Below are 26,748 nucleotides of genomic sequence, written 5' to 3'. Positions count from 1 at the left end.
GTCCTAAACAGTTAACTTTCTTTTGCAGTAAATGCCAGATCCTCCAGTTCAGGAATATGTTAAATATATTTGGTATGGATAAGTCCAGTGTTTTGTTTCTTTATTCACAATTTCACAACAGCAACATTTTTTAAATTTATCACTCAGAAATACACACAAGAAGAGACTGCGTTGCAGAGAAATGTTGTATATATATATTGTTTACCAATATCTATAATACGCTGTTCATATTGGGGTTTTCCAATAGGGACAGATCAATTTTACAAAAGTAAAATTGAATAGTGTATTGCCCAGAGCAGCAATAAATTTTGATTATTTGCTCAAGCCCACTCTGATGGCCCAGCCATGAAGGAAGGTCTTATTCATTGGTTTCTAAATTAATGGGATGAAGTAACGCGTAGTGAAATGTAGACATGAACAGTATCACAAAAATGTAAGAAAAACTTTAGGCAAGCTTGATTATGCTCACAAAAACTATGAAAGGTCAGAATGTGTTGGGCTCACTCAGATGCATGCTGTGTGTGGTTACGTGACCACCTGACTATGACTGATTCGCTATTTGCAGTATAGTCAAGTGACCACAAACTAATAACGGTTATGTGATCGCATTATTCCCAGAATGGTGACAGGCTGGATGGAACTCTGCTAACAATGATGCACAAAATCAGCGCAAAAGACGAGCCCAGGAAGAATGAGACAGGACAGAGCACTACTTACAACTGACATTTTAAAAGAGGAAAGAGGAAGACAAAGATAAAATTGACGCTAAAATAACAGGAAGAGAAGAAAAAAATACAGTGAAGAAAAAGTCAAATTACAGAAAAATGTATCACAAAAAGATAATAAAAATAATAAGGAAAAGTCTGAAGTGATAAACTAATGAAAATAAAATTAAATTAAAAATTCAGGAGTCTTTTGCGCTAGTCTGGTGTTCTATGCTTAATTAACTAGGCCATCAAATTATTTTGGAACAATGGTGACTAGATACCATGGATTATGGCTAAGTGAACACCATTTATTCGCTATTTGCGTCTGTCAGTGTGACATGTCAGTCGGTTCAGAGTCACTTGCTTTTGCCATGAAACTCGACTGGCAAAACGCATTATTTGTTGAAACCTGACATTCCCTTTTCACAGCATTCTTTAAAGAATTCATGCGACCTTACCCAAAAGTTTCATAGATTATACACTCATTCGTCAGAATCAATGCAGAACCATTTTTGTGAACTACCTCATCACATCCCCTCCCGGATAGGTAACAGTTGCAAAATTGCTTTCAATATTTCACGAACCAACCTTTCCAGGTACCTGTATACAACTGGAAATTTCGCTTTAACATAAGCTGTGTGATATCATTGTTTTGCTATCCAGCAGAGATGATTTGATAAAGGTGCCAACTCACGAGAAGTACTAATCAAGCGCTCAATTGTAAATATTTTTTACAAAAAATAAAGTGAAAACATTTTTTTTAAATGCATCACTGGCAGACAAACACACTATACCAAGTGAGTAATGCTTGTAGTTTACTAAGACAGTGGCCTGTTACAACACTTCACATACTCTTCGTTAGTGATATATCTACCTCTGAGAAATATTCTTCCTTTGTAGTGACAGTGGACTCCCACGCTCATTGAATTTTCACCTTCTTCTGCTTCTCTTCAAAATGAGTCTTATATCCACTTACTTCCCTTTTATAAAGTGAACACTCTAGTGAATCATACTTACAACCTCACACATTCCATTCCAGCTCTGCTATTTTCTTGACCAGGTTGAGTACTCTCTTGTTCACTTCTGATTTGGGCTGCTTGGCTTTGATGCCACGGTCAGGGTTCATGCTCAAAGAACCTCAGCAATAAACATCAGTGCCATTAAAGAAACATTTCATCCAAGTTGGTAACCTGAAAAGTAAGTCAATTTAGTCATATGTGTCACATACATATACATGACCGAAGGGAGAGACTAGAAGAAAGTCAAATAATGAGTAGAGAGAATATCAGGAGGGGCCAAGCTGCGGCTCGTGAGCCGGATGCATCTCTTCATGCCCCCCTTGTGCAGCTCTCCTAACCTGAGAACCCACAAGTTAGAACAGGTAAGACCAAACACTAAGCTTGTACAGAAAAACATTACAGTGAGAAGCAGGTGCAAATCAAAATATGCAATATTGCTGGACTTGTTATATTGTAGATTGGCACGTTAATATGACATGTAATGGTCAGAAGGGGAAAATCAGTTGAAAAGATAAGCTCTATTTTTTACATGCTTATTTATTTCACTTTTACATGCCAGATTGAGGCAGTGTTAGCATTGTGCTTAAATGTTTCCCTAAAATTGATTTCTGAGCTTTGTTATTACAATGCAGTCCAGCTGCCTAATGAAACATCAAGACCACTGGTCTATGCGCACATGCAATTGAAATCGTTAGATTGACTGCGAGAGCAGATAAAAAGGGTTTTCACTCTCCTGCCTCGATCTTGCATGTGCAGTGCCTCGCGGCGAAATGCACGCACTCGGTCTGCGGACTCCGCTCGGGTGCGATTTCGATAAAAGTACAGCATTGGTGCAGGATGTGGGAGCTATAGTTGCTTGGAGCTGGCGGAAGCAATTGGGACAGCTTTCCAAACAGCGAGATATGTGCTCTTCTATTTAACGAATGAGAAGGAAGGTACCAATAGTGGCTCCATGTCTTTCATGACAGTAAATGTGCAAGGTGTTCGCTTTATTTCAATAGGAACAATGAGCCTGGAAGTGATATAGATAAAAAGTATGGAGTCCTACTAGGCATCCACATACATATACCAATATCACAGAACAGGAAATTAGCTCTGAAGGAATTCAAGAGTCGATGACAGGCCTTCAGCGTAGCAGATGTTAAAGCAATAGTGGCTCGCGAAGAGTGCAGCCCATGCCGTAGGGACGTCTGGTATATTCTGAACTATCAGCCTGCCATCAATGCTGAGTGCGCACTCGTGGGCAGTTCACAGATCATCCCCTACAAAAGTTTAAAAAATTAGAAAATAGTAAACATTCAGATAAGTAGAGTTGCTGACAAGGCATTGGAAGAATGGGGCTGGGTTGCACCTCCACATCGTGGACATTTCAAATAACTCTAAAAACAAAATGGGGGAAGGGAAGGGGCCCAGCTTCGTCCCTCCCACCCTTACTGCCGGTCTCCCCTCCACATTCCAAACACTTCCAACATATGTTGGAAGTGTTTCCAACATATGTTGGAAACACATTACTTGTTGCCGACAGGAGATGAGATCCTTGGGAAAATAAGCGCCAAAAAAACACGGACAAAGAGTAGATTGACAACGACACAGGGCGCACTCTCAACTGAATTTATTAGGAAAAAACACAAACTTATATACCAATGGGAGCACACTATCAGACACCACACGTCACGTTAGTCTCCGCCCAGACCACGTTTCAAATATTCAAACTCATTCGTAGACAGAGCCAATGATGTATCGCTAATGCATTTTTTACCCCTTCTCCTAATCTCAAATGCCTCGTGAAGCTCGCGTGACACTTTGTTTCTGTACCTCGCCAATATTTTAGTGCTGTCAAATGATGGGTCGCAAGTGCATCTTTTGCAATGTACAGCCAAATGCCCTGACGGTGTAGTTCTAGTTGAAGCGGCGTGCTCGCGGACCCGATCATTACAACACCTTCCAGTCTGCCCTACATAGCTTAAACCACACGTCATTGGTATTTCATAAACGACGGCGGTTGCGCAATCAGTGTACTTATTCCTGTGCTTGGTATGGCACGGATCCTTATCTTGATTTGCCTTGCCTCCACTATGAGTAAGCTCGCTTGAGTGTAGGCCAGTCAGAATTCTATTGCGGAAAGGAAGAAGATGGGGCGTGAAGGAACCTAGACAAATGTCCACTGGTTAGTGGAGGGGAGACATGTGCCACCAAAACTGAGCAGGAAGCTTGAAGACCCCCTCCCTCCCAGTTGCACATGACCACCGCATTCGCAGGGATACTCGCTGCATCGTTATATCTAGCATATGCTTCCATTGGTTGCAAGGAAATCAAATGATTTGTCACTTCTAGTGACTTCGGAAATGTGTGTTGTCGCTATGGGCTATAGGTAGCGATTGTAGATCTCATGAATTGTCTGACAGACATATGAAACACTTCAAATGATTTGTATTTGATTTAAACTTTGAGACCTGCTTTATATTTAGAGATATGTGTTTTTCCGTTTTTATTGTTCTAGGATTTGACATACTTTTTTTGGCTTTTATTTGAAAATGAAATTTTCGGTTTTATCGGTGAATGTTTTTAGAGATGAAAGCTTATCGGGTTCTTTCAGGTGAATACGCATTGACCAGTTCCATTTTTCGGTGAGGTCGGTCCAAAATGCAGTACATTAGACGGATATCTGAATTACATACCCGCGACGATACTTCCTGACATGACAAACATAACCTTGGTCACCACTTTCGTAAGGATGACGACAAATTCTAAACTGCGAAATTCGCAAGCGTAACTATTGACACTTTTCTGCTCTTCACATTTATACGAATATCAAAACTGCTTCCCACTAACCAGAGAGAAGCTTGAGGAGGTGTTGAAACAGCTCCCCTCCCCACAAAAACGAAACAGCTGAAATGAAAGGGCTTGACAAACAACGAAAACATCCAAGTCTGACTTTTAGAAGACGACATCCAACTTGATACACATGAACTGAGCCACAAAATGAATGCAGATTGCATCCACGACAAACCCAAGTACTCTCTAAAGAGTGTTGTCCTGCAGACCCTCTGCCAACAGAACACTTCACAGTTACGTACGTAAGATAGTTGACTACTCAGTCAAGTGCGACGACATATCCCCTCTCGTCTTGGCTTGCCATAGTGGCCTGAAATACTGACCTTTCTCGTTTAAAACCGAATTTACAAAAATTAAGTAGCCACTTTTACTGTTTTAAACCAAAAATGCCAAACTCCAGCTTTATTTGTTTTTTATTTCTGCATTAATAACGATTTGTAACATCAGAACTTGAACTTCTGGAACCCAAATTGGGGAAAGGGCAAATTTGTAGTACCTATAATGATACAATCTAGTCATAAACATACCCAGTGCTATAATGCAAGGAGAAAGTGGAAGGTCATCCTCTGTTTCAGCAGCAGTTAGAAATGGCTGTAAAAATTGAAAGATGCATGGTTATGTTAAAACAAATCCCCACTTCCACAACTACTTATTCTTAGAAGGTCGCTGAAAACATAGGGCACTAAAATGACAGAAGACGCCAGAAGGGACGAACAAGAAGGGCCATGGACACAACAGTTCTCTCACTGGCATAGCTCCAGAGCTGTCTCTACGTTGCAGTGAATATGTTAATCGCATGAGAGTAAGAAATTCATCGGTGTTGGCCGACTTTTCGCGTAACAATTCCTGAAATCTCTCTTTGTCTCTGTTCATCTCCACCAGTCCCTCAGGTGTTTAACCTGATGAACTGCTCTGACACCTTTTTTTTAACAGTCTGGTTGGGACACGCATGTCGAAAAAATAAATTCATGCGAAAAAAATATTTAGAGCAATATTTATCGCGTGATATTTAATTTAATTTCTGCGTGCAAAGTCCGTGACATCATGAAATGGTCATACATTCTTTCCACCTCAACGAGATGGTCACACACTCTCTCCACCTCAACGTCGAGGCTTAAAAAATAAAATTCAAAGCCGACCCACCTCTCCTTCACGTGCCTGAAATTCCGACAGAAAAAGCGAGTAGAAAGGAGGTGACTATCAACTAAATTCCGTCTCACGCCATCAATATTGCTCTAAAAATATTATTTTTCTTTTCGCGTAAAATTAACTTTTTGACACATGATCCCTAACCACGCTGTTTAAAAAAATATTTTAGTGGTTTTTAAGACATTCTGGCCGTAGGAATGATAAATGGTCATGGTTGTTGTTAAACAATTGTTAAACAATAAACAAAAGAAGGGCCATGCACACAACAGTTCTCTCATTGGCATAGCTTCAGAGTTAATGTTTCTACGTTGCAATGGATATGTGGATCGCATGAGCGTAAGGACTTCATCGGTGTTGGCCGACTTTTCACAAAACATTGCCTGCAATCTCTCTTTGTCTCTGTTCATTTCCAGCTCTTCCTCAGGTCTATAACCCGAGGAACCACTCTGACACCCGTAGCTACACTCTTTCTTCTCTTTTCGATTTGTGTGCGTCGGCACTGCTTTCCTTTCCGCCTCTTCACTCCTCACGTTTTCCACCCTGGCAAGAAGCTGGTTCAGGAGAGAATCATGTCCTGTTCCAACCACTGTTCCATCCAAGACATCTTTAAAAGACAATAGGCACTGGTCCACCAACTTTTTCGCAATCGTGTCCAGGTGTTTCCTCAGTGGCCGTGGGCATATTTCCATTGACGTCTTTAGGATGAGTCTGGCCATTTCCGTGCGATCTTTGGGCAAAGGCCGTCTGTTTTCCTTTTGGGCCTGTTGTAGGCTTGGTGGCATCTCCTTCCACTGTGCGTCGAAATTGCCCGCCCAGGTTGAGTCGAAATGGTAAATTGTTTTTGATGACGTGCTGGCTCCAGAAGATGTAGCCCCGAACTGTTCTGGAGTTTTGCTGTCAGAGACATCTACATGAAGGATTAGGAAAACAGGAAGTTTGGGATATTAGTAGTAACAGAATCCATGCTCCATAGGTCTGAGTAAAGACGAAGAAAGGAGCACCACTACACATACATGAACAAGCACCCTTGGTTGCTAGCTAGCTTGGCGCTTTAATGCAATAGTGCAAACCTGTGCCACTGTGATGCTCGTTCAAATCAAAATAGCAAGAGGTGGACTCCACAATCCCAAAGTTCTGCAGAGCAAACTATACCTGCATGTGCCTTCAGCCGTCATGTGCCAGCACGCTCAGTCACAAATCCACCACTGCATACTTTTCGATACTTTGCTTTTAAAAAATGAATGTAACAGACAAACACTTCCAGCAGGCAGAGTTTGACTTTTTCTTGCAAACTATGGTAGTAGCTCGCACAATTCACAATCGCATGCAGCGCAATGTCACCTGGACCCGTTTGCTTAAAGGACGGTTGACGACAACCACAGTTAAGATTTAACTAGAGTACCTAGGCGGGGAATTTTAAGATCATGTGACAGGCCAAGTAAGACACAGAGAGAAAAAATACCTGCAGACATTCAGTTTGACAAAACTGCCATGGTTGTAGATCCTAAATTCATTGATAATTCAATGCGCATTCTCTACTTATAATGTCATGTCATGTTGTCATGAAAAGAACAATGACTTGGGGAAATGATGACAGAAGCTGACGGCGGCTCGTTTCTGTGGCAGCTGTCTAGGTTAGTATACGCAAAGGCTATCTTCAGTTGTTCGGAAGCATGAAAACATGTAAAACCGTAGTCACGTTTTATTGATTTACCGCAAGGCTATGAAAAACCATGCGAAATACATCAGAAATGTAAGTGACGTCTCAATAAACATTGTCGTCATCATCGGATCCCTTCCCCTTTCTGCATTCGCAAAACGGCGAATGCTTAAAATGGCCAGGGGATGCAATAAAATCTGAGATAACTCTGATGTTAGAACCAACACAAATGTGACTATATAGGTACTAAATTTATTTTGTAAGCAGCGCATCAGTTGTGTGAATAAATCCCAGTGAATCGTGGGTCCCTCGGCCCTGCCCATTAAGAAAGGTCGCCATGTCGGAGGGTCTCGTGACGTAGCCTGCCTGCGTTCCGGCACGGCACCGAAAGTTGGGCAGCTGTAACCATTTCCTTGTGTGCGCTCCCAGACGTTCCTCTCTCCGCGCCCTCATAATTTCAGCGTGCTGGCTTCCGGCTTTCAGCTGCTTTGTATCCCTACTATAAAAAACACTGTTTTCACTCACAAGTTCACAGGCAGACCTAGCATGCTCAAAGCGTTTCACTTCCGACGTGCAGCTGTTCACATGAAAGGCCTAGAATGGCAGCTGTGATTCACTTGTGAAATTTATCATTTACAGCCTAGAACAGCGTTACCGTACAATGGCGCACATACTTCACTGTACGTACATAATGCCACCTAATTTGCTTTTCTTAGCTTGCCTTTGTGGTAAAAAGAAGTTACGTGGCTGCGTTTACTAGCCGGAGCAACAAACACAAGCCTAGAATTAGAGAGCATTCAACCAGTTGAGAACACAAGCCATATAGCTCATGGGGCCATGATGTGGCTACTCTGGGCAAACATACATCTGAATATTGTAAATGTTGCTTCGTTCCCAGATGCAAATTCTCGAGATTAAAAATAAATTTCTCAGGTTCTTAGAGCTCGAAAAATTCTGAAACTTGGTGTATGTACTGGGTAACTTATCAGGGTTTCATATCGAGAGAGATCTATCTTAATTTTGGTGTCCTGGCCTCTTTAAGCCTAACCAGAATATTTCGACGAGAAAGCTACTCTCCCACGAGTGCACCGAACATAATTCGCTGCTGCAGTTAATTGTCGCCGAACTTGTTCATCTGGATTAAACTACCTGCGGAACACAGCCTCTCACTCGACACAACCACAATATGTCCGAAAATCCAGTCTGTTAGATTTAGGCGTCTGATTGTGTTTGGCGTCCGATTCCATTCGGTGTTGGCACATCTGCCATACTTTTGTTTCCAGATAGTGGAAAAGTTGACCGGGGTTGGGTTGCGGTCTATTGGTTGGGAGATCGGAAAACGAGCAGCAGGAAGTACTAGGATGGGAGTAAAGTATAATCTGAGAGTTTAATTGTTTCATAATAATGATAGTATGTCAGCAGATATATTGATCCTCACAAGGGAATGTAATTTTGAGTCCAGTAGATAGCGTGCATCTATCCGTGTGTTGGAGTTGAGTAGGTACTTTTGGCTCGTACCAAAGACATTCATATTAAAAATAGCGCAAAAGAGACGGGACAAAAAGACGAAGAAGCACACAGGACAAGCGCTAACTGGCAACTAAACTTTATTGAAAGCTTCCAACTTTTCTATCGCCATGCACGCGCTTAGTCTCGTATCAACAAAAACAGGGCGTACCGCCAAATCCGCACATTCATACCGCCCACCGCCTGCTACAAAAAGTCAGCGAAACAGCTACATTAGCCCGCCGCACAATCCGAACGAGGAAAGGAATAGAAAAAACCGCCGCGTTTATATTATCAAGCTAGATAGTGTTAATCAAACTGTACTCTTTCGGCTGCATATACACCGATGCGGCGCTTATGCAAACGTCTTTGTCACAATCATGTATTTTTGCCGCGTCCAGCAACTCTCGTTCCCCCCTTCCTTTGTTACGTTCCTCCACCTGCGCACCGTCCAGCGTGGGGGAACAACCACAAGTTTTACAATGCCCCGGTAAGTGGGAACCGTAATCGTTGCCAAGAGAAGCCGCATGCTCTCGAGGTCGATCATTTAAGCAACGTCCCGTCTGCCCTATGCAAACACGACCACACGTTGAAGGAATCCTGGAAACCACCTCAGTGGCACAAGGCATAAACTTTGTCACGTGTTTCTTGCTACAAACAGGCTTCTTCACTTTTGGCCCGCTCACCATAGCGCACAATTTTGACAATCTGCACGGGGCAGTGAAGACAACGTCTACGTCGAACTTTGATGCTATCCTTTTCAGATTGTGGGACACCTTATGTATGTAAGGTAGCACTACAAAATTCTTTGGTTTCCTCTTAGGTACAACGGAAGAGCATTTCAACTTCTTTAGAAGGGATTCCGCAACTCCCTGTATTAAAACCGAGGGAAACTCGGAGTGCTCTAAGAGAAGTGTCTGGAGCTCAAAACTCTCACTCACTACATGCGGACAGGACTTCAACAGAGCCGACCGGGCGGGACGTTGCTTAAATGATCGACTTCGAGAGCATGCGGCTTCTCTTGGCAACAATTACGGTTCCCACTTACCGGGGCATTGTAAAACTTGTGGTTGTTCCCCCACGCTGGACGGTGCGCAGGTGGAGGAACGTAACAAAGGAAGGAGGGGGCGAGAGTTGCTGGAGGCGGCAAGAATACATGATTGTGACAAAGACGTTTGCATAAGCGTCGCATCGGTGTATATGCAGCCGAAAGAGTACAGTTTGATTAACACTATCTAACGATAATATAAACGCGGCGGTTTTTTCTATTCCTTTCCTCGTTCGGATTGTGCGGCGGGGTAATGTAGCTGTTTTGCTGACTTTTTGGGACAGGCGGTGGGCGGTATGAATGTGCGGATTTAGCGGTACGCCTTCTGTTGATACGAGACTAAGCGCGTGGATGGCGATAGCAAAGTTGGAAGCTTTCAATAAAGTTTAGTTGCCAGTTAGCGCTTGTCCTGTGTGCTTCTTCGTCTCTTTGTCCCGTCTCTTTTGCGCTATTTTTTTTAAATATGAATGTCCACTACCAACTTGCCCAGCAGACAAAGCTTCTACCAAAGACTTCGGGTACATATTAATTGTGGTCTGACGTAGCTGAACTTTGAGAAAATGGGCCCTTCAGCCCTGTTTATATATAATTAGGGTTCCTTGTTTTCGGATGAATTTAATCAAACACGAAAAAGAGTGAAAGCCGTTTACAACTCCCTGTAACACCGAATTAGAGCGCAGCTCTTGAGGAGGAGGAGGGAAGGGTACTGAGGGGGGTGAAGTGACCTGGGGGGGTCACGTGACGATGCCGATGATGTCATCAGTGACATCACTGATGACATCATCAGTGACGATGACGATGCGGACTCCGATGACGTCATCAGCGATGATGACGGTGACGATGCGGATGTCAGTGACGTCATCAGTGACGTCACTGATGACGTCACCCGTGATGATGACGACGACGATGCGGATGCCGGTGAGGTCATCAGTGACGTCACTGATGACGTCATCAGTGATGATGACGATGCGGATGCCAGCGACGCCATAAGTGACGATGACGTCATCGGGGAGGTCACGTGACCTCGGGGGGGGGAGGTCGTGACTTTGGGTGTCACGTGACCTTGGGGGTCACGTGACCCTGGGGGAGGGGTCACGTGACCTCTGGGGGTCACGTGACCTTGGGGTGACCTTGGGGGTCACGTGACCTTGGGATGACCTTGGGGGTCGCGTGACCTTGGGGTGACCTTGGTGACGCCGACGGCGACGCCGACGCCGCTCAAGCCTGGAACGGGCCCCTAAGAGCTGCGCTCTAAAACATTTATAAAGCTTTTCTCTCGATTCGGATTTGTTCGAAGAACGCCGATTTTGGAGGTCACGATGGCAAACAAATTTTTGTTATTTTGCCTACGCCTGATCAATACGAAGGGCCACTAGCCTTCAGGAAATGCGTCACGCTGACGAGGATAATGTACTTTTAAGTGACGACAGGAGGAGCTAAGCATCCGACTCTGTTCGCGCTTTTCCTTGTTTCGAGTTTAGACTGTACCATTTCTGATTTCTGCAGGAAGGAAGGGTGGCGTTTTTTTCTGTCACAGTGGGTGTTATGTTCCCGTCGATTTCATGGGAGGAGTGGCTGCGGGGTGCTGAAGTTTCGACATTTTCCCTGCACCCGGTTTACAGCACATTCCTGTAGTACCTGTGATAGCGAGGATACGTTTTGGGGACAGAAGCACTTACACTAAAATACAAACAATGTATGCTTGTGTTTATTACACAGGCGTGTTTGTAATACATGCAAGTTTTGAACTGCAGGGCTGCGCTCAATTTAAATATTTTACACAATAAAAATTTCTGTCAGCGTGCTTTGATGCGTCTTTGACTGACTATTATTTATTCCTGTTGTAATTTTTCTGATTAAATACTGTGAAATTAATCTCGAAATATCGTAGAATTGAAGATTGAAAAAAAAAATCAACAATGATTTTTAATAAAAATAAAAATTCCGAAAAACATTTTCCAAATTTTAAGAAAAATAAACTTCAAAAACACAGAACCCTATATACTATAATGTGTTGCAGAGTATAATATGCTCTGCACTAGATAATATAATTGCCAGTAATAGTATGAGTAGAAAAGAATATTATTGTACTTACTCTGAAGCTTGAGGTAGGCGACGAGTTTTTGGCTCGGATTGATTTGAGTATGCCCGCGAGGTCTCCCTCAGTCAGAAAATCGAGGTCACCAGGGCAGTCTACGCCAAGGCTCATAAATTTGTTGAGGACACTCTCAACCTCACCCGAGGTCAGGTTTGGAAAGGCCGCATCTATTTGTTCTTTGACAGCCTGCATCCTACAAAGAGACCCAGTGTTTTGGGATGATCATCATTGCATTCTGTACCTTTTACGCAGGTAGAGGGTAATAATCCCTTAGTTGATCAATGTGCATGCATGCTAACTACTCTGATGGGTTCACTCCATATGAATGCAAATGTGCATTATTTCACCAAAGCACAGCTCATTGTCTATGCAGGTAGGCACAAAGGAACCAAATGAGTATGCTGTCCCTTTGCATGAAATCGCATTTGTAACCACGGTGTCTTCTGACGAGAAGTTAAAATTGCCTAAGCAGTTCTGGGGAGCTTCCGAGTACTTTGAAATTAGAAAGGGCATTCCTGCCTTCATTCCAATGTCAGCATCGAAAAATGCCTCCGAATGCAGGTACGCCTGCAGCAGCCGGTGTCGTTCAGAAAGGGGTTTGTTCAGTGTCAAATTTTGCAGGTGCCTGACACAATTTTTGAAAAATGAGTGTTTACTTTCAAACCTCAACGTCCACAGGTTTATTAGTAGACCAAGCTGCGTGATGAGCGTGGAGTAGTGAAGCAGGTAGTGGTGCTTTGGTTTCAAAGGTACCAAGGGAAATAACTTTCTGCGGTCTGCAAGGTACTCTTCAACTAGCACATGCAAGTATGCAACCATTTCTTCACTTACTTTGGGAGCGCAGATAATGTCCACAACCTTTCTTAAGGTTAAGTAAAGGCACTAGACGGGATATTGAGTGTCAACTGTGTGGCTTACGAACAGAGGAAGCTGGCCCAGCACATTCAATGTTTTAATAGCTTCACCAACCAACTTATTTCCTTTTACGTTTACTTCCCGGGTTTGCTAGTTGAGTCGGAGCCCAAGAACTTGAAGGATGTTATCCTGAAGTTCAGGTATTTCAATGAGAATAAAGCGCATGTTTCTGTAAAGTACCTAAAGGAGAAGTTCGTATGATACAACACCTTCAAAAAGGTCATGTGCTATGCAAGGAGGAAGTCCCGCATCACATGCATGAAAGAATGTCAGTCTGTTAAAGCGATACTACAACGAAATTTCGGCGCTCATTTTTTGGTCTATATATGTTCAAAGGGACAGTATCACATCGAACATACCAATATCTTGTTAAAAAAGTCTCGAAAAAGAATTTTAAAGCGAATTAAACGATTAGCAAAAAGCACCTGGTGGATGTCTCTAACGCCTCTATTGTAATGCCCGTCTAGGAACTTTGACAGCTAGTGACGGTGAGTGTCTCGCCTCCGGCCACGACGAGAGAAGGGGGAAAGCAGGAACTCCCCTCTTACCGAGAATGTATTTGTGTGTCGCAGAGGTCGATATTGTCCCCCTACAAGATTATAGGAGATTAACTCGTCACTCAACATTCGCACAAAAGCAGCCGCTTTGGTGGCTGGAACGTCTGGGCCATCCTACGTCACGATTGCGTTGGCTGTCACGTGGTCTCTGCTGGGCCTTCTCCAAGCGCTTGCCAGAGTGGGCCGTTTATAACGAAAAATACAGCCATCAGGCTTAAAATACAAACCTGCGATTGTCATTTACGGATATTGTGGATCATATTCAACCTATTTTTCAACACGACGGGAATATTTCAAATTTTGTTAAAGTATCCCTTTAAATGGGCTGTTTGATTTTACCCCTTCAACAGAAAAGCTAGCCTCTTCAACGTCCTGAACTGCCAAGTCATACTTCTCTTCAGTTCTCTTTTCACCGAGCCGACATGGGTCCTCTCTGAACTCTTTTTCTGCGAGTAGGCAATAGCGGCAAATGAAAGTGGAAGAACTAAAGTTTTCAGTGAAGCCCCCAGTAAAGTGGGATCCCAAGTTATCTCCAAAGATACATATGACTGTCCGCTTGACATGCACACCATCAAAAAGACTTCCGTTCGATTCAAGATCTAGCAGGTCACGTAAGAGAGGATCAAAACTTTTTTCGATTCCAAAAGTTCAGATGTCCTTTTCAGCAAAAAGAAGCACCAGCTGAATGTGATCTCTGGTAGATCTGTTGTGTTTTTTCTTTCTTGAAATTTGCAAAAGTGAACTGGACATCAACAAGCACTTCTTCCTTGCGGGTTCCAAAGGGTTCACAAACTCAAAAGCGTCCTGAAACGTCTTGCATGTCGCTCGCATCCCTGTCATCTGAAGAAGTGTTAAGAATGCAGTCAGCAAGTGAACCATTCTGTAGTAGGCTTTTTAAAGTTACCAGTACTGACACATATTGAAATCAGCGATCTCTCTTGTTTCCGTCCCGCCCAAGATAAATACGCACTGGCTGGACGTATGAACACTTCTCGTTTAAAGTACGCTCTTCTTTTGTGTTCACTACTGAACACGGTAGCATTCAGACTGCTGAATATATCGTGGCTGTTTGCATCTGCAACAATTTCTTCAGCAACAGCGGTCCCCAGGCGTTCCTCCAACCTGGCATGTAAGGCTTTAAACATGCACTGCTTACTCAAGCCATGCTGGTTTTCGATTTGTTGCCGCAAATGTTGAATTGTGGAAGCAGGTAAGCAGTACTTCGTTTCTAGTTTTAAATAGAAAAGAGCCAGGTCGTACTCGACACACTCTTTTAACTCACTCGGAGACGGTGAAAACTGCGGGGCGCCCCCTCCTGAATTAGCATCCTCCATATGCTTGTACCTTCTGGCGAAGCACTGTTCTGGTAACCGCCTGCAACTAAGACGCTTGCCTGCTGCCCTGAAGAACTGGTTGCGTTAAGGCGCTTGTCTGTTGCACTAAAGAACCGCTCGCATGTTGGGCTGATTTGACATGTTTTCTTGATAGGTGACACGCAAACGCACGTTTCGTGGTGAACGACATGTCACAGCTAAAATACGGGCAATTGACTAACTGCACGTTGTCGATGTGCTCTCTAAGATGCGTTACTATCTGAGCCCTACTCTAGCACTCGCGAACGCATCCGTGCACGCCACAGTTCAAGTTAACGTCACCCGTTAAAACCAGCCGAGGTCCACTAGCGCCCAGTTGACCTTTATGAAACCGTAAGATGTGACATCTGAGCCCTACATAAGTAGTGAACTGCAAACAACAAGTTGCGTGTACACATGGAATCTGCCGTGCTCCTATCTCATGGCTATAATGACGCACATACTCGACCAACGTGGTTGACCCCTTTGAACAAATGCGGCAAACAAACATGCTTGTTCAAGCCGTCGCCTTACCAAAGCGATAGAAAGGAGCCAAGACAGATGCTAATGCGAACTAAAAAGCAATATTATTCTGTTTTGGCACAAACTACTTGTGAGCCGAAAACAGGATTGTTATTAGTAATAATAATAATAATAATAATAATTATTATATTAATCATAATAATAATAATAATAATGATTTTATTTGCACACACTGGAAGGGGTCCATGAGGTGGTGTGCGGGGCTAGGCAGATAGGTGAAAACCCTTGCGGAGAGTGCCTGCCAGCCAGAAGTGTACGTAGTTCAACTACTTTACTCAAGTTACTGTAGTATAGCTGCTTTTCTGGATAGTTTAGTAACTTTCAATTACAATTCTATTTGGTAATTAGTAGTATACTTTAACTACATTTTCGAGTGACTTCTATACTCAAATTTCAAATTACTTTTGAATTTTAGTGGTTGTTTTGCCTATCAACAGAGATAAGATGTTAAAAGATCAGCTGATATTGGCAGATAGGGAAGCATGTGGCGTAGAAAGGGGGGGGGGGAGAAAGCAATTTGGATAGTTCAAAACCCCCAAAAGGTTTAACGAGCCTCCCACTGCAACAACACTGCTATGAGGCGCGGGGAGAGAACAGACACGACAGAAGAGAGGCCGAGTAACTGTGGGATTAGCGCCAAAGACTGGTGTTTCTTTGTATCCCTAAGCTCAAGGAGTCTTGACGCATTTGAAGAAAGGGCTTGTTCCCGCTTCTTCCCAATGTAGGATTTCTTGCCCATTACAGGAGCTATACACACTACATCCTCACTCAAAGGAGGTAACAAAGCGCAGCACCTGCTCTGAAGTAGATCTGGTGCTCTTGTATAGCTTGTGCTGTCTTTCGAGACGTCATCTGGTCATTTCTCTGAGTGAAGAAATGGCGGCTATAAGACCGATAGAAATAAGTGCCTTATAAGTTGATTGGGTTAAATGGTTTGTCAGCGAGAATAAAGCAATTACTCTATGGCGTATTAGTTGCCGCCATTTCCAAGAACAAAAAAAAAAAAAAAACTGATGCACCTCCGATTTCCGCTTTTTCTGAAAAAAGCTGATGTACCTCCGATTTACCCTAAAGCTGTGCAAACCGAGCTGTTAAAAATAAAAATTAAAAACGCTGTATAGGGATCGAAAGGGCAATATGAAAGAGTGTGTTAAAAAGTACTTCTAGTTTACTTTGGAAGTACATTGTATTTATAGTACTTCTCAAGTACATCGCACCCGGTGTACTTATAGCTACTTTACTTGGAGTACATAACCTCTCATTTACTTTCTACTTTCAAGCTGTTTTAAGACGTACTTTACGCAACACTGTAAGCAATCAAACACTGTCTGAAAAATCAAGCTCAGGCAGTGCTAAACCTCAAAGGTGAAATGATACATCCGCAGTACATCTTTGACCAAAAGGAAGTACACAACAATTAGGCATGCAGAAGCAGAACCGGCTATTAAATAGTTTCTATAACAACACAAGCCGCTTGATATTCGGCTAGCAGAATTTCGCAAACGCATCAAAACCTATGTAAGTACTTCCTTGTTAGCATAGAAAAAAATAAAGGCAACTTCAAAAGTAATTCGCTTCTTTTTTACTGTAATTAGTAATTTACTGAATTACTTTCCATTTCAGTAATTTCTACTATATATATATATATATATATATATATACACTCAAATTACTTTGAGGCTAATACTCAGAAACTTAACTTAATTACTTTTTTGAGTAGCTTGTACATGTCTGCCGCCAGCCCGCCACCACATATGAAAAAACAAAACAGACAAATAAATGTACAGAGTATATACACTACTACAGAAAGTACGTAAAAAGGAAAGAAAAAAGGGAGAAAACATGTACCACGTTATGACGAGGATGCCAGCTGCATCCCACACATTCTGGCAAGCTCTCATGACTCTGTCTCGTTTGACGGCAGTGGGCTGCGCACACCGAGCGTAATTGTACAGTTGTCAGTGAATGTTTCAACTACCTGGTTGCATCACTGGAAAGGTCAAATGAATATCACGTTATCCAGAATGCACTGCATCATTTGTCACTTGCGCAGTGGACTGCGTGAATCACTGGTCGATCTTCTGTTCTTGAGGCAGAAAATATTGCAGAGAACCACACTCAGCTCACAAAGGCACAGTTACCGTGTCGCACTCCACACTAAAGGGCGGTTCAAACAGACTCGGATTACGGAACCCGGGAGCCGGAACCCGTACTGACGTAATCACTTCCGGCTCCCGTTTACGGGGGCTGACGTAACGGTTTGATTTGAACGGCGCGCTGGGCGCGCGGCAAGGGTCTCAGTATACGGGAGCTGACGTCACGGCGGCTCCCCAGGCAACCAATCAGCGGCTGTCGTCAAGCCGGGTCGTCGCCCGGGCAGCCCGGGGGCCCGGGCGCGCGGCGCGCTCCGTCTGGAGCGGCACTCGCTTTGTTTCGTGATGGCGTCGTCTCGGCAGGATCCCGGCTACGAAGCTCGAATTGCCTCACTTATGAACCTTTGCGTAGTGAAGTGCGTCACAAGTGCAAGAACCATCAACTGGCGTCGGCTGACTACTTTCGCGGCTGCGTTTGAGCAGTACCTACGGAGCGTGAAGAAAAAGAAGCGAAAGGCCATCCGCGAGCTCCTGATGCCTCGAAAAATGCTCTGCGAGTATGCCACCATCGTGAGACAGATGTTCGAAGACCCCGACGGCCGAGCATTCTTCGACTGCTTCCGAATGTCACGAGCCAGGTAGGGTGTGCTGCTTTTTATTTTGGATTAGTTTCATGTTATATATCAAGTGGCGTTCCACATAAGCCCGCGCGTCGCTCGCAGGAATACTCACCTGGAGCGTGCGCTCCCGCAGTGAACGCGCCTTTATATCATTTTTAACGCGGCAGGATCGCAAGAGCAGCTTTCGTAAGGGTCACACGCTTGTCAAATTTTACTGCGTCTGTGCTATAAAAAAATAGCAATGGCATGCACATCTGCAGCTCGTACGACACGCTCTTTCGGTCCACTAAATCTGGTCACGGTGTTGTGCTCCTTTGAGTGCATGCATGACGGAAGCCCGTTGTGCTTCTTTGTCCTTTGTGCTAGCTAGGATATGTGCTTACAAGCTGCTTATGAGTGAATTCTGCACGAAAGCTCGCGCTGCAGAACCCAGGGATCTTGGGTTCAATCCCCACCCCTGCCCGTTTCGATCTGGATGAGCATCGTACCACCAGACGTTCGTGTTTCACTACTGCGTGACGGGTGTTAAAGACCCTAGGCTAGCGGTCGTACAGTACTGCTTAAAAACTGGTCTACAGCGCGTACCAGTGTCGTTCACCTTTTTAACCTGCCGGATGTAGCTCGCACGCACAATGGTTGCAGCTAGGCACGAAGCCAGGATTTTGTTTCGGGGGCGAGGGAATTTTGTCGGTCGCAGAGTGCCCGAGGCTGGTAAAACATTGTGTATAAAAGAAGAAAATGAACAAGTGAGTTGCTTCATTACAATTGTAGTGAACAAGCATGCCCTCAAAGCTGGAAGCTTAGCACATTTGCTTATTAATAACTTCCCGCTGCCTTTCCGGTCTCTTTGCAGCTAGCAAGCCAACCACTGCCTGCCTCTACAAATGGCCTTTCTAAAGGCCACTCATATTTGCATTGAAGATGCCGTTTCATCGGGTTGCAACCACATCCCGTGTCTCCGAAACCGTGTCAGTAAATTATTAAAAGCAGTATCGAGTTCTTTCACTTGTCCCGGTCCTTGTGGTCGCTACGATACCTGTCGTAGATCCAGGGGTACCGCTAAACTAGCTGAACTAATCCATAGGCTTTCTCGGGTACGTCAAACGCAGCGGCAACTTCAGCCCTCTTCGCGGCAGCGGCACTCTTCTTTGCAGCTTGAGCAGCTTTCCTCGCGTCGGAGACGGGCGGGAAGGTCATCGTCGCAGCCTTTGTCGCAAGCAAGCACGGAGCGTCTGCGTCGGAGGCATTTGCACGCGGAACTGGCGGAACGACGTGAACGCCGGTGGCAAGGAGGGCGGACGAGGGAAGCGCGCCGCGCTGATTGGCCGCGGAGAAAATACGGAAACCTACGTCACGACCCGGGAAGGTGAAAGTTGAAAATTTTTCCACTCTTCAATCCGGGAGCCGGAAGCCTTAATTACGTCACCACCAGTAAGGAGGGAGCGCTGACGTCACTACGGGTTCCGGCTCCTGTCTCTGCATTCCGGGTATGTTTGAATTAGCCGTAACCGCTGGTTGTCCTAAACTGTGCGAGGGTAACCACGTGACTGCGCGGCGTCCATTTTCTATCCATGGCCCCGCCACGTTCGTGTGCGTGCGCAGACATTTGCCAATTTTTTGCCTATTCTTTGCCGAACTCTCTTTCAAAATTTCGGCATGTGTGGAACTTTGCCGAATCTGAAGTTCGGCAGATTCGGTCCATCACTAACTTTTACGGCGTGTCTGTGTGTAGGCGTTGTAAAAGAGGGGGGAGGGGAGAGAGAGAGGAGAGGGCCAGTTGTGTATGCGCACCGGGAGCTTTGGTCTCTGGCTCCTTTTACGGCGCAGGCGATAGACCCCCAAGCAACGACGCTTACGCCGGATTGGCTGCTCGGCAACGCGCGGGAACTTAAATTTCGGATTCGGACGGCGCGTGTATCACTCGAAGCGCGCTAACCCACGCCCGCGAGTGCGTTCACGCCGCTTCGTACCGACAGTAGAGAGTTTCAGTAATACGTATAGGAGCAAACGCACACCCCATACGTTAACGTTAACGTTGCGTCCTCCACACTGCGCATGCGCCATACGTACGTACTGCGGCGAGCCTTGCGTACGTACGCTCGCTATCGATTTTTGCGAACGTACGTAGCGCTCCCCTGCGTGCCATCTCGTTGCTCTCGTCGGGCACGGGAGAGCGCGAGACTAGTCTAATTTGAAAAATGGCGGCGGTGAGGCAAACCAGCGGAAGTGCTCCGCGCATTGAACGGGATCGCTTTTACCATTAAAGATGACATCAACCTCCTCAAAGAAGTCAACGCGACGAACCCTTTCGAGCACCCACAAAGATGGGTGTCGATAGCAAGAGCGTTGGCGACGCCGTCGAACCCAAAAATGTTTACCGTGTGGTCGGTACAAAAAAAAAAAAAAGACGAAACAAGTACACAACAGGCACACGGAAACACGCAATTCCGTAATAAAGCGAGGAGAATCGGGGCTTTGGTTTGGCTTGACCGAATACCCGCCTTGGATTGTGTGAAACAGTTTACAGGAGCACATCTAGGTTGCGCTACAAGTCTTTACGTATGCGTCCTTCTTCCGCTGTACTAAAAGTGCGTATTCGACGTGCTCCGTAACCTTCCGTCGACGCAATGTTAGCGCTAACGAAGGGGGTTTGCGTTTGCCCCTATACGTATTACTAAAACTCTCTAGTGTGCGGCTGCTAATTACAAAACTATTAACCCACTTAGCCCCCTTCCTTCCCCCCCCCCCCCCCCCCCCCCCCCCGTATACGCCGCTTTTCGGCGTCCACTCGGCAACCCATGCCCCGCTGTCCCCCATGCACTTCCGTAAATAGAGTCCCATATACGATTTAGTTCAGCGATGTTTCGTCAACAACATGTTAATCGTAAACAAAGAAATGTCCTACATATCGCCAAATGCCTCGACAAAACAAAATGTTCGAGAAAAAAAAAAGAAGGAAGTAAGCCCACACCGTGGATAGAACCCGGGTCTGATACGTATGAGGCAGACATTTTATCACAAAGTTACGGTACCGCTTCCGAAACTCTCATTGTATCCGCTGCCTATGGTGAGGGCGGCAGCACCTATCCCCACGAACCAGCCAATCCGGCGTGAGCGGCGTTGCTAGGGTATGTATCGCCTGCGCGTTAAAAACATGCGATACTCACGTTACGTTCATTTAGGTTCGGGCCCGCCAAACGCCTCGAGTGCAGCGCCGTATCGGTGGTGCTCTTTCTGCAAACTTTTCTCGCTTTCTGTTTTCTTGCTCGGAGAAACAGGCGGCGGCGGTCGGCGGGAAGACGGGACGGCGTGGCGCGAAGGCGAGGGCGAACGCGAACGGAACGAAAGAAAGCGAGGAGCCGCCAAGAGCTGCGAGACGACGCGGGCGTAGAAGGCGCCCAACACATCACGTGCACTCTGTGCGTGCGTGTGGAGCGTGGTGAGGAGACGCCTTGTTGCTCGCGGTGTTTTGTTTCCCTTTCGTCTTTGTTCTTCTCTCCCTTTCTTTTCCACTCGAGAGACATGAGGGAATTGTAGTGGACCGTTTTTCTCCTCCGCTACCGTATCCCCGAAGAAAACGCCGCAGCTGCGCATGCGCGCCGCTAGCCTTATCTGCACAGTTCAAGGTCGTGTGGCGGATTACGGAGCGCTATCCGGGTGCTTAGCGGGCTGCGGAAACGGTCTACTACAATTCCCCCATGGTCAACATACCGTATTTGTTTTTACGGAGGGCGCCCCGTGACGTCAACAGTCTCGGGGCTGTTTGTTTCACGGTGGTTTTTTTACGGTGTACATTCAAGAATTAAAAACATATTCAATCAATCAGTGAAGAATGTTATCAAACAATGAAGAACATATATGAGGCACGCCTTGCCAGCATTCCGGGAACGAAAAGGCTTTTGCACCGACATAAACATTTAAATTCATTTTCTCTCTAAATCAGAGCGCAGCCGACACAACAGGTCAATAAGGCCCATCAAGCAGAGCCAAGAAACTCTACGCCAGAATGTTCGACGTCTTTTAGTGCGTTTGTTGTCACCGATTAAATCTGTCGAGCGCCAACCAAGCGCCGTGGCCATGCGCTCTTAGTACGAGTGTTTGTGGTTGTGTACGTTGTACTGCTTGACTGCATTTTAATATACGATAAAACAAACAATAGCACAATTCTTTTTTTCAAGACGGGTGGTCAGCGAGGCGCTCTGTATGGCTCATTATTTTGAGAATAGTTTGAATGAGCCTGATTACCAACTATCTGACCTTATAAATAACCACACAAATATTGTAGAAATAGTACATAAAGTCGAAGAATCCGCATGTTCAAGAAAAGAGTAAAAGAGTATTTTTTAGCCCCAGTGACCTAAAATTAAAAATTGTTCCGCAAGTGGGTATCGAAGTGCCTTTTTTGTGTTTTTGGTTTTTTTTAATAATACTTAATTTCCTTGATAATTTGATGTTGAATAAATATACCAATTTCTTTCGCGTATCTTTACATGTATTTTCTGTTAGAATGCATCAGAAATGGAGAATTTTACTTGAAGCTGACATTGTATGTTAATGAATGTCATCTCATATTTGTCAATGTGAATGATTTCTATTTGAAACTTTTGATGACGTTGATATTCATTATTGTGATTACGATGCTTATTTAATGTAAATTTTAATATTTTTGTATAATTTATTTTTTGACCGCTGTAAAGGGCTGATGGCCTCGTCAGAAGACTTTTTAATGCGAAAAGACTATTTTCGCCATAACGCCAAAGTCCGGCGTCGTCGTCGGTGGCGTGATCGAGCGATGGTACCGAGAATGGCCGACGGCGCAAAGAGCAAAATACCTAAAAAACAAATGTCCGTATTGAGGTCAAATTTCTCAGGGATGTTACCGCAAACAAAATAAATTAATGGCTTTGTAAAAAAATTTGGTACATTTCGGTCAGGGTGAGACTGGAACCCGGGCCTCCGGGGTGCGCGACGGGCACGCTTCCCCGAAGCCACGGCGGCTCCACAGTTCTGGATTACTAAAGGTGTGCTTAGTGCGTCCCTCATTATGGGGGATCGGTGGCCGAGTGGGCTAGGGCACACCAGATCGGAGCACGTGGAGCGAAAGCTCGCGCTGCAGAACCCAGGACACTGGGCTCAATCCCCACCCCTGCCCGTTTCAATCTGGATGAGTATCGTACCGGCGTGTGGTCGTGTATCACTACCAGAGGTCGGCATTTTAGGTCGCCCTCACTCACCCTCACCCTCACAGCCACACTCACCTAAGCCCCTCACTCACCCTCACCCTCACAGCTACACTCACCTTCAGCCCCTCACTCACCCTCACCCTCACAGTCACACTCAACTTTAGCCCTTCACTCACCCTCACCGAACCTCACGACCCTCACGCACTCACCGCCCTCACGGCCCTCACGCCCCTCACCGCCCTCACGGCCCTCACGCCCCTCACTCACTCATGGCCCTCACGGCCCTCACGCCCCTCACGCCACTCACCGGCCTCACGGCCCTCACGGCCCTCACCGCCCTCACGGCCCTCACCGCCCTCACGGCCCTCACCGCCCTCACGGCCCTCGCGCACTCATAGCCCTCACGCCACTCATTGCCCTCACCGCCCTCACCGCCCTCACCGCCCTCACGGCCCTCACCGCCCTCACGGCACTCATGCCACTCACCGCCCTCACGCCACTCACCGCCCTCACGCCACTCACCGTCCTCACGCCACTCACCGCCCTTGCGGCCCTCACACCCCTCACGCCCCTCACGCACTGATGGCCCTCACGCCACTCAGGCCAGCTTCAGATGGGGCAATTTCGCCCAGAAACTTTACGTCGCAACACCAGCAACACGGGCCGCCCGCGATCACACGCAGCAACCAAATGCTGCAATTTGCCATCGTCAACATAAAATTTTATTTTTCTTGCACTATTTAGACACAATTACGCGTTATAAACGTGTTTTTATGCATTTAAATCTCGTTAAGTATACTAATGCACCTTTCTGAAACAGTTTATTTCCAGAAAAACGATCGATTTCAAACCAGAAACAAGTCTTTCGGTGTCATCATCACCGGCACGAGGTATCACTTGAAAATTTTGCGTCCCTGATTGGATGCAACCGCTTCAAACGTATTCGAATCGCTCCGAGTTGCTTGCTTATTTCGAGCCGGACCCGATCTCAGCAATTCGTGTCGATCTAGGGAAAGCTAGAGAACAACCCGTCATTAACACCAAAATTGCTGAGAAAGATGCTCGATCTGAAGAGGGCCTCATGCATTCACCGCCCTCACGCACTCATGGCCCTCACACACCTCATGCACTCACCGCCTTCACGGCCCTCACGCCTCTCATGCCACTCACTGCCCTCACGCACTCATGGCCCTCACACCACTCACGCGCTCATGGCCCTCACGCCGCTCACCGCCCTCACGCCCCTCACGCACTCATGGCCCTCATACCCCTTACCACCCTCACCGCCCTCAGGGCCCTCATGGCCCTGACGGCCCTCACGCCCCTCACCGCCCTCACGGCCCTCACGGCCCTCACCGCCCTCACGGCCCTCACCGCCCTCACAGCCCTCACGGCCCTCACCGCCCTCAGCCCTCACGGCCCTCACGGCCCTCACGGCCCTCACGGCCCTCACTCACCCTCACACTCATGAATTTTCCTGGTTCAGAAACTCACTCACCCTCACCTCACCTGTGAAGATGAGGGTGAGTGAGGGTGAGTGAGGGCCCTCATGAGTGAGGTTTGCCGAGGTATGATCACTACTGCGTGGTGCACGTTAAAGACCCCAGGCTAGCGGTGTTACCGCACTGGCTAAATTGCTCATCTACAGCTGGGAGACTCGTCGCCCTTGGAGGCAGACCAAGTTCTAGGCTGTATAAGCATTCACACAACCCAATTTTTTTTTGCGTACCTCATTGCACACGTCATGTCGCAGCCAATGGGCTGACTAAAGGTGTTGCCTTGTGAGCGAGTCATTGAACACGTGACGGCGCAGCCAATGGGGAGGAGGTGGCGCCCCATAATGAGTGTATAAAATGAACGCGCTGCCTCCCGCGCGTCACACACCGAATCAGCAGAAAGAACTTTTATGCATGTCTAAAACATGAAACGAAAACATTTCCCCAAATTGACTACAGTGCTTTTGCATTCCTACACGTAAGCAGTCTAATCTACCTGTGCCGAATTACCTTTTGTGTTCTCTTGCCGCATCCCCTCAGACGCATGCATGTCTGGAAATAAACATTATTATTATTATTAACTCACGCACACTTGTTGTAGTAATATTTATTTGTATTTTTACAACATGTACACGGGAGAACCGCCAAGTGGTCCGGATCATCCAAAGTTCAGTGCGTCTTCATGTTCCTATGGCCGTCTGCACTTTCACGTTCAAATGGCAAAACACCGTAAACCGTCTTCTCTTTTCAAATGACAACGAACCGTAGACCACATGAAGGTATTATTCGTGTTTAGAAAACGCTAGCGCAGATACACCGCAAGTAATTTGTTGTTAGATGTTTAGGCGGTGGAAAGTTAAACTATCTTAAGAGGCACCTAGCCTCTCCGACGTGGGTGAGAAATTTAGCACGTCGGTACGATGCTCATTTAGATCGAAATGGGCGGCAGCGTGGTTTAGTCGATCATTCCTGGTTTCTGCAGCGGAAGTTTTCACTCCGCGTTATTCGCCGGACGTGTTTAGATTTGAAGCCAAATGTGCTAATGAACATGCGCTTGCCTCATTAAGCAGTTGGAAAAACAATGGCAGGGCTAGAGTGAACAGGCACGATCTCCTTCCGCCTTTGCACGGGGAGAAGTTGCTCCCCGCGACGGGAACTCGAAGGGGTCGCTGTAACCCTACCGCACCTACAGTGCTTTAATTCCTTCCGAGAGGCACCTCCTCCTCGCCGTGTTGTCCTCTTTGCTCCGGGGTTGAGTTGGAGAGGTTTTTAGAGTAATTAGACCCACAGGTTGTGAGGCCGTCTGCATGCAGGGTACTTATGCGGAACATCTTTTTCTCTTCGTCTTCTCAAGAAACGAGTTTGTATTGACAAGCATTGCATTATCATAAACCGAAACTTAGTTCAATCGGCTCACTACAGTTATTTCAAGCAAGTATAATAGCACACATTTTTAATCGCAGTGGCCGGGGAACAGTTGTTCAGGATGGCTCAGGTGGTGTTGGGCATGGTAAAGCCCCTTCATGTTTGAAAAGTAGCGCAAAGTGCGCCGAAGCACAAGGCACGTACAACGTGCAGCCCTTGGGAAGATCATAGCGGCACAGACTCTAGAACAGCGCAGCGCTGAGCAAGATTTCAGACGCCATATTTCTCCCAGAAGTGGCGCGCGATACGTGTCTCGAGCATTTCCACAACAATGAAGGGCGCCACTTTTCCCAGGATAGATGGACTTTACCCTTTCAAAAATCTGTAGTTAAATTCTTTTGAATTTCTGTTGAAAACTTTCTGGAATCGTATTTAATTCATTTTTAAACTTTTTTGATGTTTTTATTTAAACTTTATTCCTGACAACTTCTTTAACTCGTAGTTAAAATAGTCCACTTAATTTTTTTTAGAATTCCTTTTTATATACATTTTTAGAATTTCATCTTACACAAATTTTGTTGAATTCCTTTTGACAGAACAGC

At 45.8% G+C, this 26,748-nt stretch overlaps 1 protein-coding gene across 6 annotated transcripts in view; it reads right to left on the bottom strand.

Annotated features, from left to right (window-relative positions):
- The window catches only part of LOC121837154, a 174,513-nt gene that overhangs the window by 80,700 nt on the left and 67,065 nt on the right, over positions 1-26,748 (bottom strand). Inside the window, exon 1 of one of the 6 annotated variants that reach the window (XM_042292659.1) lies at positions 1,725-1,841. The exons of the other annotated variants lie outside the window; for them this stretch is intronic. The gene's annotated coding sequence lies outside the window, so the exon portion shown is untranslated. Of the gene's footprint in view, positions 1-1,724; positions 1,842-26,748 lie in introns of those variants that run through there. 6 annotated transcript variants of the gene reach the window in all.

The sequence above is a fragment of the Ixodes scapularis genome, unplaced genomic scaffold (genome assembly GCF_016920785.2).
Source record: "Ixodes scapularis isolate PalLabHiFi unplaced genomic scaffold, ASM1692078v2 PGA_scaffold3__209_contigs__length_174095766, whole genome shotgun sequence".
Lineage (NCBI taxonomy): Eukaryota > Metazoa > Arthropoda > Arachnida > Ixodida > Ixodidae > Ixodes > Ixodes scapularis.
This window is presented reverse-complemented; position numbering and strand designations above follow the sequence as displayed.